At 41.2% G+C, this 15,236-nt stretch overlaps 1 long non-coding RNA gene across 1 annotated transcript in view; it reads left to right on the top strand.

The window, feature by feature from the left end:
• The window catches only part of LOC105858267 (uncharacterized), an 83,448-nt gene that overhangs the window by 20,275 nt on the left and 47,937 nt on the right, over nucleotides 1–15,236 (top strand). The window contains exon 2 of the long non-coding RNA XR_012920990.1: nucleotides 5,398–5,663. This is a non-coding gene — a long non-coding RNA (uncharacterized LOC105858267). The remainder of the gene's footprint in view (nucleotides 1–5,397; nucleotides 5,664–15,236) is intronic.

The following is a 15,236-nucleotide window of genomic DNA, read 5'->3' as shown; positions in this document are numbered from 1 at the left end:
TTTTGAGATATCTCGCCACAGAATTCATGAGTTGACCTTTTATTTCTCTACACTTGGAATTGGTTCTGAAACCTTCCAAGGTATACTCTAAACAAAATGGGAAAGTAAAGGCAGACAGCTCTTGTGGCTCTTTGGGACTGGTATTAGTTTGCTAGGACAGCCTTAACAAAATACCACAGAGTAGGAACCTAAGTAACAGAAATTGATTTTCTCACAGTTCTGGAGGCTTCAAGTCCAAGACCAAGGTGCCAACGGGGTTGGTGCCTTCTGAGGCCCCTCTCCTTGGCTTGCAGATGTCTGTCTTCTCACTGTGTCCTCATATGGTCTTTCCTCTGTGTACTCATGTCCCTGGTGTCTCTTTGTGTGTCCAAATTTCCTCTTCTTATAGGGACACCAGTCAGATTGGATTAGGGCCTACCCTAACAGCCTAATTTTAACTTACCTCTTTAAAGGCTCCAGCTCTAAATACGATCCCATTCTGAGACACTGGGGGTTAGGGCTTCAATATACAAATTTGGGGGAATAATTCAGCCTATAACAGGGCTGATCTTTGCCAAATGTTGACAAATAATGCCCATCCTTGTTTATTAGGGGCTCATGCTTTGGGTCGGGACAGTCTCAACCAGGGGCAATTTTTCCTCCTAGGGGACATTTGGCAATGTCTGGAGACAGTTTTGGTTGTCATCATTAGGATGAGGAGTTGTTATTGGCATCGAGTGGGTAGAGACCAGGGATGCTGCTAAGGATTCTACGATGCCCGGGACAGCACCCGCCACGCAGTAACAAAGAATGGTCTGGTCTCAAATGTCGGTCAACATTGTACAGAGCGTGAGAAACCCTGGGTTAGAGAGACCTCAGTTTGCATCCCGTTGTGATCCCTAATAGATGTATGACCTTGGAACATTCTCAACCTTTGTGAACATCCTTATCTATAAAGTCCCAGCAGTGGGTTAAATGAGATAATCTATTACAGCTTTTAGCACATAGCCTGACTGCTTTGTAGGTTTCTCAGCCACCGACGCCCAAGCTGGAATGAGCACTGGGAGTATCTAGCATGAGGAGAGAGGAAGGGCCGAGCCAGGTGTAGGTAGGTAATTTTGGCCACGAGAAGGTGAAGGCCGTGACTTGCAGAAATATTTTGGATTCCATATTTTCTTTGGATGTTTTCCAGTTTCGAATATGCCTACTTCATTGGGCAAGACATGGCTCGGTTTAGGGACATCCCTTTCTCTGAATGTAAGAAGTTACATCATGCATTTCCAGTATCTGTGCAACTCGCTGCTGCTTCCTTGAAATCATTTAGAAGGAGACTTGTCAGGCGCTCAGACTCCTCGCTCACAGCCTCAGGCCCAGAAGGCCCCCGGGGGAGGAGGGAGAGACAGAGAAGTAGAAGACATCTGTTTGAGGGAGGACTATTTGACATGCACCAACATCCTCAGAGTTTTCTACTAATTAAAAAAGTTATTAGAACGCATTTCTGTATCAGACTCTGCACTGCGTACTTGCAGCAAGAAAGATATAAAGTGGTAACAGTTTTGTGCTCCCTTTCATTAACTACCCCCCACACGCACCAGGTGTGGTCCGTGCACCAGCAGCGTTTGCCTGACGGGCGGAGCTGCTCAGAGAGGCAGGATCTTGGGCTCCGCTCAGGGACCTGGTGAAGCAGAACCCGCATTTTAACAAGCCCCCAGGTGATGCCTACGCAGCATGAGAAACGCTGCTCTACACTGTGTGCTCTTTCTCCCTCCCCTTTTGGCTGGAATCTTACCTCTGTTGCCCTTGTTTAATGGATTTCTTCCTGGCTTCATGGATTTCTTGTACTCGTGTCTTTTATTGGGAGCCACCTCAAATCCTTTTTGGGTCTTGATGGGGTATAAACATTTAGTAAATCTAAAGTGCCAGCTGTCTTCCAAACCAGGGTTTGGAGTACAGGTGCTTTCATATGTTTTAGAGTAGATATTTTTATAATAGCTTTGTGAAGAAGCAAGAGGAGCAGTAAGTAGTTTCAACCCAATTCAGTGGTAATCAGTAGCTACCACGAATTGAGCGTCTACTGTGTGTTAGCACTGGAAATGCAAACGCACTTAATCCTCACACAATTCTATGAGCTAGGTGTTTTTATCTCCATTCTACAGGTCACAACAGGGACTCAGGAAGGTCATACGCCTCAAATGAGGAAGGAGGTGCTAAGCCGTGGCTTCTAGTGCTTCCCTAGCTCCTATCACCACCATCAAACTGCCCACTAAAGTTTAATCTAATAAGTAATAATACAGATGCAATAGTCTTGCATAAAATTGTGCATAACAAATAAAATCGTGCCTGCTGTACAAATGTGCTTCGAGATACTCCCTCCGTTTCCACTGCTTATTCTCCCACTACCCTTCCAAAGAGAACCGTTGGGGCGAAGCTGCCCCCAGTGCCACCTAACTCCACTGCAGTGCCTCCAGGTTTTCGGCTGGAAACTAAGGAAGAGAAAGCTCTAAGTTGCTTGCCAAGTGCTTTAAAATCAGGAAGGTTTGGGAAATTTTCTACAGCATCGTAACGGACCTTCCAAGGAGTCTCTCAACTGGCTGTTCTGTAGTCGCCTCCTCTCTGGTTCCTTCAAACAGAAGGAATGTGATTGACTATCCTGGGTCATGTTGTTCCCCTTCAAGGCTGTCCCACAATGTCACAGACAGAGAAACGAGGCACAATGGGTGGTGGGGGAAGATTTTGCCTTTGCATCGGCAATAGGACTGTAATTTTAAAAGCCAACGTGACAGCGGCCTACAGGCTTATTCTCTTTCCATGATGCTCTGAGCAGGGGGGAGGGGCCAGCACCAGTTTCTGCGACTAAAGAAGGGCTGCAAAGACCTGGGGTGGAATGAAATCAAGAGCGCCAGCTGTGCAGGTGCAGCAAGGGATGGCAAGGAAAGCTGGGGCTGGAGGGTCAATGGAGTTAGAATCCTGGCTTTGCAGCTTCCTGGAAGCTGGGTCTTGGGCAAGTTGTGTGTAGATAATTGAGTATCTCAGGCTTTTAGAAAAAAATTTAAATATTTAATGGATGAATAAAGATAGAACAAATTCAAGGTGTACAATGTGATGATTTGATACATCGTGTAATGATCACCAAGATCAAATTAATTAACGCATCCTTCACTATCTATGCTATACACCAGATCTACGGGGTTGTTCATCTTATAACTGAAGGTTGTACCCATTGACCAACATCTCCCCTTTCCCCACTCCCCAGCCTCTAGCAACCACCATTTCACTCTCTGCTTCTATGAGTTCCACTTTTTTAGATTCCACATTTAAGTGAGATAATGCAGTATTTGTTTTTCTGTGTCTGGCTTACTTCACTAAGCATAATGTCCCCCAGGTTCATCCACGTTGTCACAAATGGCAGGATTTCCTTCTTATTTATGGCTGAATATATATATAATCACCCACAACTTCTTTATCCATCAGCCACTCACAGACACGCAGGTTGTTTCTGTATCTTGGCTGCTGTGAATAATGCTACAATGAACACGGAAGTGGAGATGTCTCTTTGAAATACGGATTTCATTTCCTTTGGATATATATACATACCCAGTAGTGAGATTTGTGGGTCATATGATCATAGTTCTATCTGTGTTTTTTGAGAAGCCTCCGTAACGTTTTGCCTAACGGCTATACTAATTTACATTCCCGCCAACAGTGTGCATGGCTCCCTTCCTCTGCGTCCTTGCCAACACTTGTTATTTCTTGTCTTTTTGCTAATAGCCATACCAACAGGTGCAAAGCGATATCTCGTTGCGGTTTTGATTAGCATTTGCCCGATGAATGGTGATGTTGAGCATTTTTTCATACACCTGTTGGCCATTTGTATGTCTCCTTTGGGAAATATCTATTCAGATCCTTTGTCCGTTTTTTATTGGGTTATTTGGTTCTCAGCTTTTTTGTGTAGATGCGTAATAAAAGATCTGGCACACTGTACAGGCTTAGAAAATGGTGGTTCTGATTACACCGATGAAATGACGAGAACTTTAAAAATATCTGAAGGAGAAAATGATAAAGGCCTATGGTTGTTCATCCTGAAGGAGAGAAGTACCTTAGAAATAGTCTTCAAACAAGAATTTCCATGCAGAGCTGGGGCCCACTTTTTCTGTGTTCTGATACATCGAGTATGGAGACCCTGGCCTGGACCATTCAAATGTAGTGAGTAAGACAATGTGCCTAGAAGTTAGACAGCCTGGCTTCCATCTGGCTCAGCCTCATCCAAGCTCCATGGCTGATCAAATTGGCCAGTCTCTCTGAGTCTCAGTTTATTCATCTGTAAAATGGGGATAATAATATGATGGGATTCCAGTTTTTACAAAGACTGTGCTTAATACAGTGCCAGGCGCACAGTTCGTTTGCTGTGATTTACATTTTCCTTTAAATACAAGGCCAGCACCTCCAGTTCTGATCAGAATGCTGTGGAATGGCCTGTGGAAAGATTTTGCAGAATTCCTTTTGAGAAGACATTTAATGAGCAGGGAAGGTTGTCAGTGCGGAATGGTTCAGAGGGATTCCTTGTTGCACTGGAGATCCTGGGGTCTCAGACATGAGAAAGAGCGTACGTGGGTAGCCTAGTGCACCGTTGGAGACAGAGTGCCTCTCTCATGAGCCTCAACTGCAGGGTGTGTCAGCAGGACTGTCCCTAAGAAAACTGGTCATCTATTTTATAGCCTTCCCTGCTGCCATAGTGCCAGTCGGGTAATTTCTGTGTACAACATTTAAAAGTGGATACTTCCAAATTGGTCTCTACTTTGACAGTAGGTTGTTTTCCTGTGTTTTACCAACCTGTGTGATCATAGCTTCTTATTCAGGAAGCTTTAGGGTGGTTCTCGCAAAACAACCTCTACAAACACATGGGTATCATAGAAACAGTGTGATTCTTGTGCTGTCTGCTTTTCCGTTTGTGTCTAACACAGGAAAAGAAATAAGGCAGTCTTGATGATAGTTTAATATTTTTTCTCTTTGCTCCTGGGGCTTATTACCCACCTGAAGTTGTATTGGGGTGGGGGTTACTGTAATTTCCCCCAGTGCCTACATGATAAGGACTAAGCATTCTGATGCGGAGCTGAATGAGCGGAAATAAGTGAACTCTGAAGCAAGTAACAGCCTATTTTTTTCTGAAAATACTTGAGAAATAAGAAACAAACAAAAAAAGGAGAATGCATGAAATGTGATCTGCTATCTCAGATTGTTTCTAAAACAAATTCTTTCCAAAAGTAGAGATGAATTTTTTTTCCTATTCTGCAATTGTTCTGGCCTACATAAATCCAGTGGGCACTTTCAGCTGGGCTGGAATGTCAGAGAATTCCTGGTTTGTCTGGGTTACAAGATATTGTCCTCATTTCTGTTTTTTTTTTTTTTTTTTGCATAAAGGCCGTGATTCAGAACAGCTTCAGTCATTCATTCAGTAATATCTATTGAGCAGCTAATATGCAGAGATGAATGAATGGCGGGCCCTGCAAGAAGACATTCATGACGACTGGGACAGTTGCCACGTGCATTCACCGTTAGCAATGATGGACTGTGAGCACAGGTTTGTGAACACTGAGCAGGGAGCCCCACCTGGCTCAGGCTCTCAGGGGAACTTTCCAAGAGGTGAGAGTTGAGCTGACCCTTGAGGAATGATAAAGAATGATCAGGTAGGTCTCGGTGTAGTAAGTTAGAAAACAAAGGGATTTCAGGGAGAGGAATGAGCATGTGCAGAGAGACAGGTCAGAAAGTGTGGTGGGTTCATGGAGCAGAAATGGAAGGCAAAGCTATTCCAGAAGGCGGTGGGGTGTCATCCATCGAATGTCATTAATTAAATGCCGTTTAGTGCTACAAAAGAAAGAAAGAAACACAGTCTTATGATTCCTTAGTAGATCCATGTTTCCACTAAATTTCAAGACATGTTTTCATATGTGTTTAATCCCGGGTTGAGAAGGGTCTATTGTTCTCTGTTCTCCAGGAAATGCTCCATAGTCAAAACATCACTTGACATTCCATCCCCTCGCAACACCAGGACAGCTGAAGCTGTACTTTGTCTTGTAGTTATGATCCATGACAATTACATTACCAAGAATAACAGTCTTTAGAGCAAGATCGACAAATTTATCACTGGCGTTTAAATCAACGCCCAGTCGCTTAAATAAATATCCGCTTTGCTAAATTACTCTCTCTGTCAGCGTCAGTGAGGAAAGGAGTGCCTGAGAGCTTTGGTCTGACGTTAGAAATGAAAACCCGAGGGATGGGCCAAATGAAAGAGAAATTTCTTAAATAGTTAAAATAGCAATGCTATGGAGTAAGGTGGAGTATTTCTGAAGAACTGCGTGAAAGTATTTGGCTCCAGGGTGCGAACGTGTGTCCCAGTCACCTGGAGGTACGAACTAGGAAGAGAGAATGCGGAAAAAGCACAACCAAACCCATTTAGGCTCCGTGTGTTTGGAGCAGTTGGGAGTGTCGTGAATGCCTCGCAGGTGGCTCTGTAAGCTCTCCCTAATCTCGGATGCACCGTCTGCTTTCTTCTCTCACGACTGCGGCAGCTGTCAGTCCCCGCAGACTTGGCAGAGGGTCTTGCTGATAAGGGACGAGGCGTGAGGCTGAGAGGTCTCATGACTAGCAATTTTCTCTGTCTAATGGGCTGGTCTGCCCTTTAACAAAAGGAGTAGTTGACGTTATGTGATGGTGAACCAGGCACCCACCCTGTGAGATCGGTAGCCTCATCCCCATCTTTGGATGAAAACATTAGAAATTAGTTTAGAGGAGTTTAACTAACTTGCCAAGGTCTGCCCAAACCACGTTTTTACACCATAGCATACTATTTCCCTGTGCTATCTGGACTTGCTTAGGATGTGTGTCCCAACCTCTTAAATTCCTAGACTAGGTTTCTCAGAGCACACTGAAACAAGAGTTATCCAGAGAGAAAGAGAGGTAGGGAGAAAAATGGAAACCCTGTAAGATTTATGCTTAAGATGTCGTGGCTGCAACAGAAAGCTCCAGGAATCTTCCACTGTAAACAAGGTGGTTTTGAGCAAGTCCTTTGACCGCTCTGGTTCCGCATCTGGGTAATTAAGGAATGGGATCAGATGTTTTCTATGGTTTCCTTTGGTCTTCAGATCTATAAATCTAATTTTTTCAGCAAACCGAAAAAGAGGTGGCAGTGGTGGTGGGGAATGTGTAGAATGGGTGTCACAGGTCATTATCTCTTAAATAATTTAGTTTTGGGGTTCCTATTACTGGAATATGTTCACTGGAGCTCTTCAGGCTATAATTGTAAAAACCCAGACTCACCGAAGGAGCTTATATTCACACTGGAGAAGTTTACTGATTCATGATGGGGGCACATCATGAAGTCCAAAGACCAGGAGGCAGCTAAGCTTCAGAAAAGGATTCTGCTACTGGGACACTGAGAACCCCCAAATCTCCGCTCTCTTGGCCTCTCTTCTCCACCCCTCCTGGACACTTGTATTCTCTTTCTTGAAGAGTATTCTTCCCTGTTTACCTGGCCAGGTGGCAGAAAATGACTCTCTCTTAGATCTGATTGAAATTTTGTAGGGACTGATTCCCCCAGTTTGGGTCCCATTGGACCAATCAACTGCAGCAGGGAGAGTCCCGTTGTAGGGACAGGCAGCTGTCATGCACCTTTGAGGGGACAGTAGAGCCATAAACTGGATATCAAGCCAGGTTGAATCATTCCAGAAGGTGAAAACCATGGTTCCCATTTATCCAAGGTGATGGCTAAGAGGAAGAGATGTTGAAGGACTTACACACACTCCTATAGCTATAACAGAATGGATTCAGAATAGAACACAGATCTTGGCGTTTAGTTCTGTCTGTCTACTTGAATATATTGAATTATATCTCATTAGGGAATCTAATAACTTATTTGAGTAGACTCTGTGATCACTTCGAGAAGTAATTCTACATATTAGAAGAAGGAATGGAAATGAATTATTCCCCTTACTCTCCCCAAAAGCTATATCTTTTCTTATGCACATTTCATTGGTCCAAAGTATAATTAAATTGAAATTGTTGCCCTCCACAGTAAACTTTCATGCACATCCTAACTTTATAAAACTGTCAGAAAAGATTTTATCATACAATTTTAGAGGTGAGCAATAAATCGATCCCACATTTCTTACAAATCTTAAATCTCACACCTCCTAGTCCTCAGATGAGGCCTTCTTGAAGGGCCTCCCGTCCCTTCCAATAGGATGTGATCTTGTTTGAGGGACCCAGGCACTTGGAACTATGGAAGAATTTTCTTTGTGTGAAACTTAGCTTAAACATGCTCTGTCACGCTTGATGGAGTTGTTTATGGGCTACTTCCTTTCAGCCCCAACCAGCAGGCCCATGGCCACATTTCACAAGCTATTAAAAACATGAGTGCTCTCCCTTTTTGTGTGTGTGGCATCTAACCATTTATTTTGAATATTACATATTTGGAAAAGCATTCAAAACAGAAAATGACGGCTTTGGGGGGATTCTGACTGTGCCCTGAGTAAACGAGATCTATAATCTGAAACATATTCACATTATGCAGGAATGATGACCATGGCCTGTTCTGTTGCCACGGTTTTTACCAATATTTGAAAGCTTCATTTTTCTGTTTTTAGGGAATTATGTTTTGATTTCTGTTTTCCATAGACAGTAGCAGACACTCACCTCCCTTAATCATTCATGACCTTCTCTCACTGTTTTTATTTTGGCTCCAAAGAGTTTCTCTTCCTCCACAAATACCCTCCAGAGCATACAACATTTTTCTCAGTATCGCTTAAACCAATGCAATCTTTTGTGCATCAACTACATTCTTACCGTTTATGAAACACTCTCAGGAACAGTTTATCATTTGATCCTCTCCTAAACCCTGTGAAATAGTTATTGTTCTCCCCTCCATCCTACAGATGAGGAAACTGAACTTCAGAGAGTTCCTGAAGGTCACACAAGGTAGAATTAGTGCCCAGGGCCTCATCTATAGAGCCTGTGCTACTTAGTCATTCATTCATTCGGAAAGTAATAATTTAGCACCAATAATACGGCAAATATGTCCCTGCCTCTAGAGGCTCATGGGAATGCAATGGGATGCCTTAGGCCTTCTGGCAGGGTTAGTGCATTGGGTTTGCTCAAGGAGGCGACAGCCAACTGTGATTGTGCCCAAGAGCACATCTGACTAGGCTGTTTACACTGCCTCACACTCTCAGCCGTGCCTTGCACTAGGCATGTTGCTTTTCGAGTGAGGGCTAAAACCGATGTTTTGATGCAGTATTTTAAGAAACCAACATTAACGCAGAATTCCACGATGAACAAAATATCAAGATTTTAAATAAGGACCAGATGCTTACAGTGCCCAGAGAGACACGTGGAAGCATGAGGCCAAGGGAGCATCTCGTGCTCCTTAGCTAAAGTGTTGAATCCTATCTAGGATTTGCTCTTTATTTGGCCTTATCATTTCCCAGAGACCTCAAAACTCTCCTTATGCTTGTCCTCAGCAGGTCTCCCTGGGAAATCTCTTTTCTTACTTTAGGAGCATGCCTTACTGTTCATGACTATCCCCAGATTTGGAAAACCCAACGTTTGATTTCCAAGGAAACTGCAGAGTCTGGAAAATGTCTCTAAGGTTTTCCTACACTAAGTGGCCATTCTGGAGAGCTGGGAAGACAGAAACAGCTGTGGCTTCCTGGGCCTCATAAGCCTGCTAGAAATCTCATTACAGTTCTGGATGTGGCAAGAGGAAGCAGGTGTCTGGAGATCTCTGCTTTTATGAATTTTTGTTTGATCCCAGAGCCAGAATTCAAAAGTGTGCTTCATTCTCACTACTTATGTTTGACCTGTTTTGGATTAATGATAAAAAATGTTTAGTTTATTTATAACATCTTCTTTATAGATTTTGAAATGCATGACAGATATTAACTCTGGAAAAATAAAGTGAGGTGGGATATGAGGCTTCCCTGTTTGATGTTACTTGACTGACTCATAGGTTTGCTGAGGCCCCTTTTCAGTTAGTTGCTAATTAGATAAAAGAAGGGGGAGAATTGCAGGGCATCTGATGTTATGAAGCTTTCATGGGATGTTATGGCTGTCCATTTCTCAGCTGGGGGCCCCAGAGCAGGTGAACAAAAGCCTGCATGATATAACATATACAATTGAAGTGCCAGCTGTTTTCCTATAGATTCACATCTTTCTAGAAATCAACATCTTTCCATGAATAGCTCTTTTCAACCAGGCCCTCTTAACATTTGCCTTCTTGGGCAACCTATTGTCCCACAGCTGCTTCGAGACTGTCAGCTCACATTCCCTACAGAGTGACCATATTTTCTGAACCCCAAATTTGTTGAACCACAGTTTATGAAGTGTGATCTTGCATCGGAAGAGAGTACCTTACATCAGGAGTCTCTAGGAAATTCAGCAGGAATCTATGTATCTCTGATAAGTATGCAGATTCAAAAATTATTTATTGATTTTGTTACTGTATTAGTACTTCTATTGATTTGCTAAGTGACAGTGATAGATGGTTTTCTGGAAGACCAAGAATGATAAGGAAAAATAGATGATGCATACAAACATATGCATAATCCTGTTAATATATGATTCATTTTGGGGAAAAACAGAGTTGTTCTTTTGTCCTGGAATATCATATTCAGTACCTTCTTCTTGTTGAAATGAACTGTCCTGGAGTTATGTTTTCAGAGCTAAATCTGATTGATTTTACAAAAGGGACCAGCACATAAATGTGTACTTTTAATACTTCCAGGGGACTCTTTATTCTCTGAAATGTAACAGTACAGACCAAGCTGAGTGAATAAGATACTCCCCAAGGTTAGGAGGACGTGAAAGACTGGTCCAGGGACTGCCCTGGAGCTCTAGATGGGAGTCCCCGGAGAGTCACTTACCAGGGAGAGCAGCAAGGTCACTGGCAGAGGGAAAGGCTCCCTTGCCACCTTGGCCAGCTAAAAACAACGGAACAACAGCATAATAAGAACTCCCACCATCCAAACAAAAACAAAACCAGAAACCCAAAAAGACAAAAGGTAGCTCACAGTTTCTGCCATTCTTCATTGTACCCCTGTGACTTGAAAATAAAACCGGGGCTATCTTGTGAGATGCCACACCATGCCTGTCCCCTGTTTTTCCCGTCTGCCCTTTTATTCGACTGTATTTGTTAGAATAAATGTCCCCTTCGAGCTGTTCTGTGCTCTTCTTAAGGATGACTCCTACAAATTGCCCAAAGAGTAAACAAACAAACAAACAAAAATGACTTTTTCTTTGAGCCTATTTTTGGGCCCAGAGATATGAATTGATTGGTGTCCCATGACTGCCTGATTCGAAATGGACAGCAAACGAGGAGAAGGAAGCTGGAGGGCAGTTCCTAAGCGCAAGCCCCGGTCCCCTCAGCCCCGACGCACTGACCTTTTACCACTGAGGGTCAGGCATGGGCAAGGGGGGGCTGCCAGAATCAGGCAAAGGAAGAAAATGCACACGCAGGTACCATCTTCTGTCCTGTGGGCAGGAGAGTGATGCGTGGGAGGTGACCGTGTTGGTTTCCCATTTTGCAAGCCCATAGAGGAGAGCTGCAGCCGCCAATCAATAGTCCTGAGATGGATTCCAGTGGCAGTAAGTGGTCCTGGTTCCTGGGTTTCCTCCCACTTAGTGGGGTCATCTCAGAAAAAGACTGATGCATTTGCAAAGATAGCTGCCTTTGTAGAGAGGTAAGTGACCGTTAGTCTTCATTAACTGCTTTTAACCTGAGCTTCCTGTTGAGTTGATACTTTTTCTGAAACCTTAATAAGGTATTTGAGAATCTTTCCCTCCATTGGGAGGCAATACTTTGTGTTGGACAGAATGAGGGCTTTGAATAGACACACCTAGCCTCAAAGTTTGTTCAGACATTTACATCCGTGTGATCTTGAGTGAATTACTTCATTTCCCTGAGCCTCCATTTCCCCCAACCTATCTGTAAAATGGGTAGCATAATGCCCTCTTCACAAGATTGGTGTAAGGATTAAAGGAGATAATGCATATAATGTAAATGGCATTATATTAATGTCATTAATTTATTCTCACACCTCCCCTCCCCACCCTATTTTAAAGTTTTTAAGTGAAGATTTTTAAAAAGATGATCTGACTAACCAAATATTAGGGAATTTCCAAGTGAGGTTTGTGTATGAGCATTATAAACAAACTTAGATAGTTAATTTTTTAACACAGAGAAAAAAGAATGAAAGAAATTAAGTCACAAATCCAATTTACTTTGTTTAAAAATATTTCAGTTTTAATTTATCTATTTATATCTGGCTTTGTCTGTTTTAGTTAAGGGCTTCATCTCTCTGGCAAGCATTTGCTAGCAGACTGTGAATATACTGTGTATTGTATTCATATCCTTTAGATAGCTAAAACATTAGAGAAATGAACTGGTTCAGGTTAAAATACATTGTCTGTTTTTTAAAAAAAAAACCTTCTTTCTGATTTGATAAATCAAGAAGTGGTCCAAGACACTGGAAGCAGCCTAGAGATTTTTGGCAAAGAAGCCCCTATCCCAGTTTTGAACTGCGTACAAAAAAGACGCTTGTCCCAGATACCCCCTCTCTTTGTACCAGCTCTTTGCTGCAAAGAAAGGCATTGCTCAAATCTACTGTGCTTTTTGGGGGTCATATTTGCAGAATAGTCAAATTTTGATCATTCAGGATCAGGAATATGTGACATATATGTGAAATTCATCTGGAATCTCAAAGTCTTATTTTAACCACTGGTTTCCACTTCCCCTCATATCAAACAATTTTAAAATCTGCCAAGGGAGAATGAAATACATAGACATGAGAGTTCCCCTTTTACTTTCACCTGACAAGACCTTTGGAATCAGAGGATCAAGCAGTAAAAAACAAGAGGGTCAGGAGACAAAGCCTGGCTAGGGAGAGTCATGGCAGGGAGAGTCAGCAGGGCTGGAATTATATCCCTGTTCTGCCTCTTATGAGCTAGCTGTGTGATGTTTGGCAGGTTACTTAACCTCTCATCTTGTTTCCTCAATGGTAACATGATGAACATAAAAGCAACAGAAACAGATCATTTACTTGCAAATTAGTTTGTGAAAGTGACTAATTGGTTGAATATTGATATTTTCTGCCTCCAGCTGCTCATATTAATTATTTGCAACTTTTAATGCACCTTAAGAGCATTTTTTAAAAGAATATTCATTAAAAAAATTTTATTTGGGGACTTCTGGGATGATTTAGCAATTTTTCATGTACCTTCATGTTTTTCCTGTTTGCTTTTCAGACATTTTTATATTTCTAACTTATTTTTAGCGATTTATGATAATTAATGATGTTAAAAATAAAAGATAAAATCAAGCCCAAAGAACTGCAAAGATAAATCAGTAAAGGTGATGCTGTAATTCCTTCTTTTACTTCTTTTGCCATTATTTCCACACATTTTTATTGCATCATATTTTATTTTTTGTTTTTGTGCATAATTTTTGCACAAAAATTCCTGAGATAGTCACATTATTTTAACAAATGGAATGTGGGAAAAAATGTTTATAAGTATTTGTCTAGACAATTTTTTAGTATCTGGACATTCCAATGGTAATGTTGTACCTTTTACTTACGTTCATTAATAGGCATTTATTTAGCAGGTCCCTTTATTTCACTATTACTAATAAGGCAAATGGCACAACTGCTGGAAAATGTGTTTAAATTTTTTAAAAAGCAAAATACTTAGAAAATGATAAAATAAAGAAAAATTAAAATAATAAATTATAATTAAATATTGGAAAATCATCCTAGTATACATGGACATCATCAATATGTGAATTACTGAGCAGAAACAAGAAATTTTGGACCATTTTTCTTTCAGTTCACTTAAAGTTGGAGATAAAAATTTAAAACTCATAAAAAATATTGTCAGAATAGGCAGAATTGGCTAAAAGTAAATAAAATATGTAAAAACCAAAGATCTGGAAAATGGACAAAAATGCACATAAAACTTTGGGTTTCTCTCCAAATTAAAAAACCTGCAAAAATACATAAAAACTTGTAAAGAATACCAAAATTGCTGAATGCTATACCAAGACAACTAATACATTAAAAAAAAACCCAAAAAACCTATGTCTGGAAGTATTCATTTTTACCTAATTAATCATTTGACCAATTTGTTATTTCAACCAATTGGTTTTAAATTAATTCATGTATAGTCTTAATTTCATACTTTGAAGAGGGCAAATGAAGATGAAAATAGATGTTTGTAAAGTTACTGGCTCAAAATAGACACTTAATAAAGCGTAGCTCTCCATATTTTTTAGAGACTCAAAAAACTTGATAGCATTCCAAAATAAGTGTAACAAAAAAGTGTAACAAATTGAAATAACCCTTAGGACTGTTGAGGAATAGTTTCTACAAATCATCTTTTATTCAGCATGTCTGATGTTTGCATACTTAATGAAACTGTTGTCTTTGGCAGAAAGGGAAATACATCTATAGCTGATTCAATTCTAAAGCTCATTGATTTACTTGTCAATTTATGCGAAGACTGTTTAGTAAGCCTCGTTGGAGGAAATGTAAACGAAGGCTGTTCCCCATGTCCTCTCCCTGGTCACCCTGCTGTTGGCTTGTGGTGACCGGCACTCATACAGTGTTCTACGGACCCTAATATCATGTGCAATATTATCAGAATCTTGGTTAGATTTATATTCAGTGATACACACATACATTGGCTATACCAAGTAATGTATCATGACTCTTATTCCTGTTTTTTAAGAACTTTTTGCTTTTTTTTTTTTACAGTTAATAATGATTTCATTTCCTGCTCCAGAGAGGACTGTCATTCTCTGGGTCTGCTGCCAGGTGTCACCCTGGGAATTCCCTCTGCCAACTCCTGTCTGTTCTTGTATCATCTATTTTCCAGATTCCATTTCTCCTCTTTTAGGCTTTACTCTCTCATTTTGGTGAAATGTATTCTCTGGGAACATTTTGAGAAAAAAGTCCATGGGTAGAGCATTTTTTTTTTTTTTGAGATTTTGCATCTCAGAAAGGTCCCCAACCTTTTTGGCACCACGGACTGGTTTCGTGGAAGACAATTTTTCCACGGACAGGGGTGGGGGATGATTTCAGGATGATTCAAGCACATCACATGTACTGTGCACTTTATTTCTATTATTATTACATTTCACTTGCCACTTACTGATAGGGTTTTGATATAAGTCTGCAAGCAATTGATTTATTATGGGCTCTGTGCAGTCAAAC

This window comes from Microcebus murinus, chromosome 9, assembly GCF_040939455.1.
Source record: "Microcebus murinus isolate Inina chromosome 9, M.murinus_Inina_mat1.0, whole genome shotgun sequence".
Taxonomy (NCBI): domain Eukaryota; kingdom Metazoa; phylum Chordata; class Mammalia; order Primates; family Cheirogaleidae; genus Microcebus; species Microcebus murinus.
This window is presented reverse-complemented; position numbering and strand designations above follow the sequence as displayed.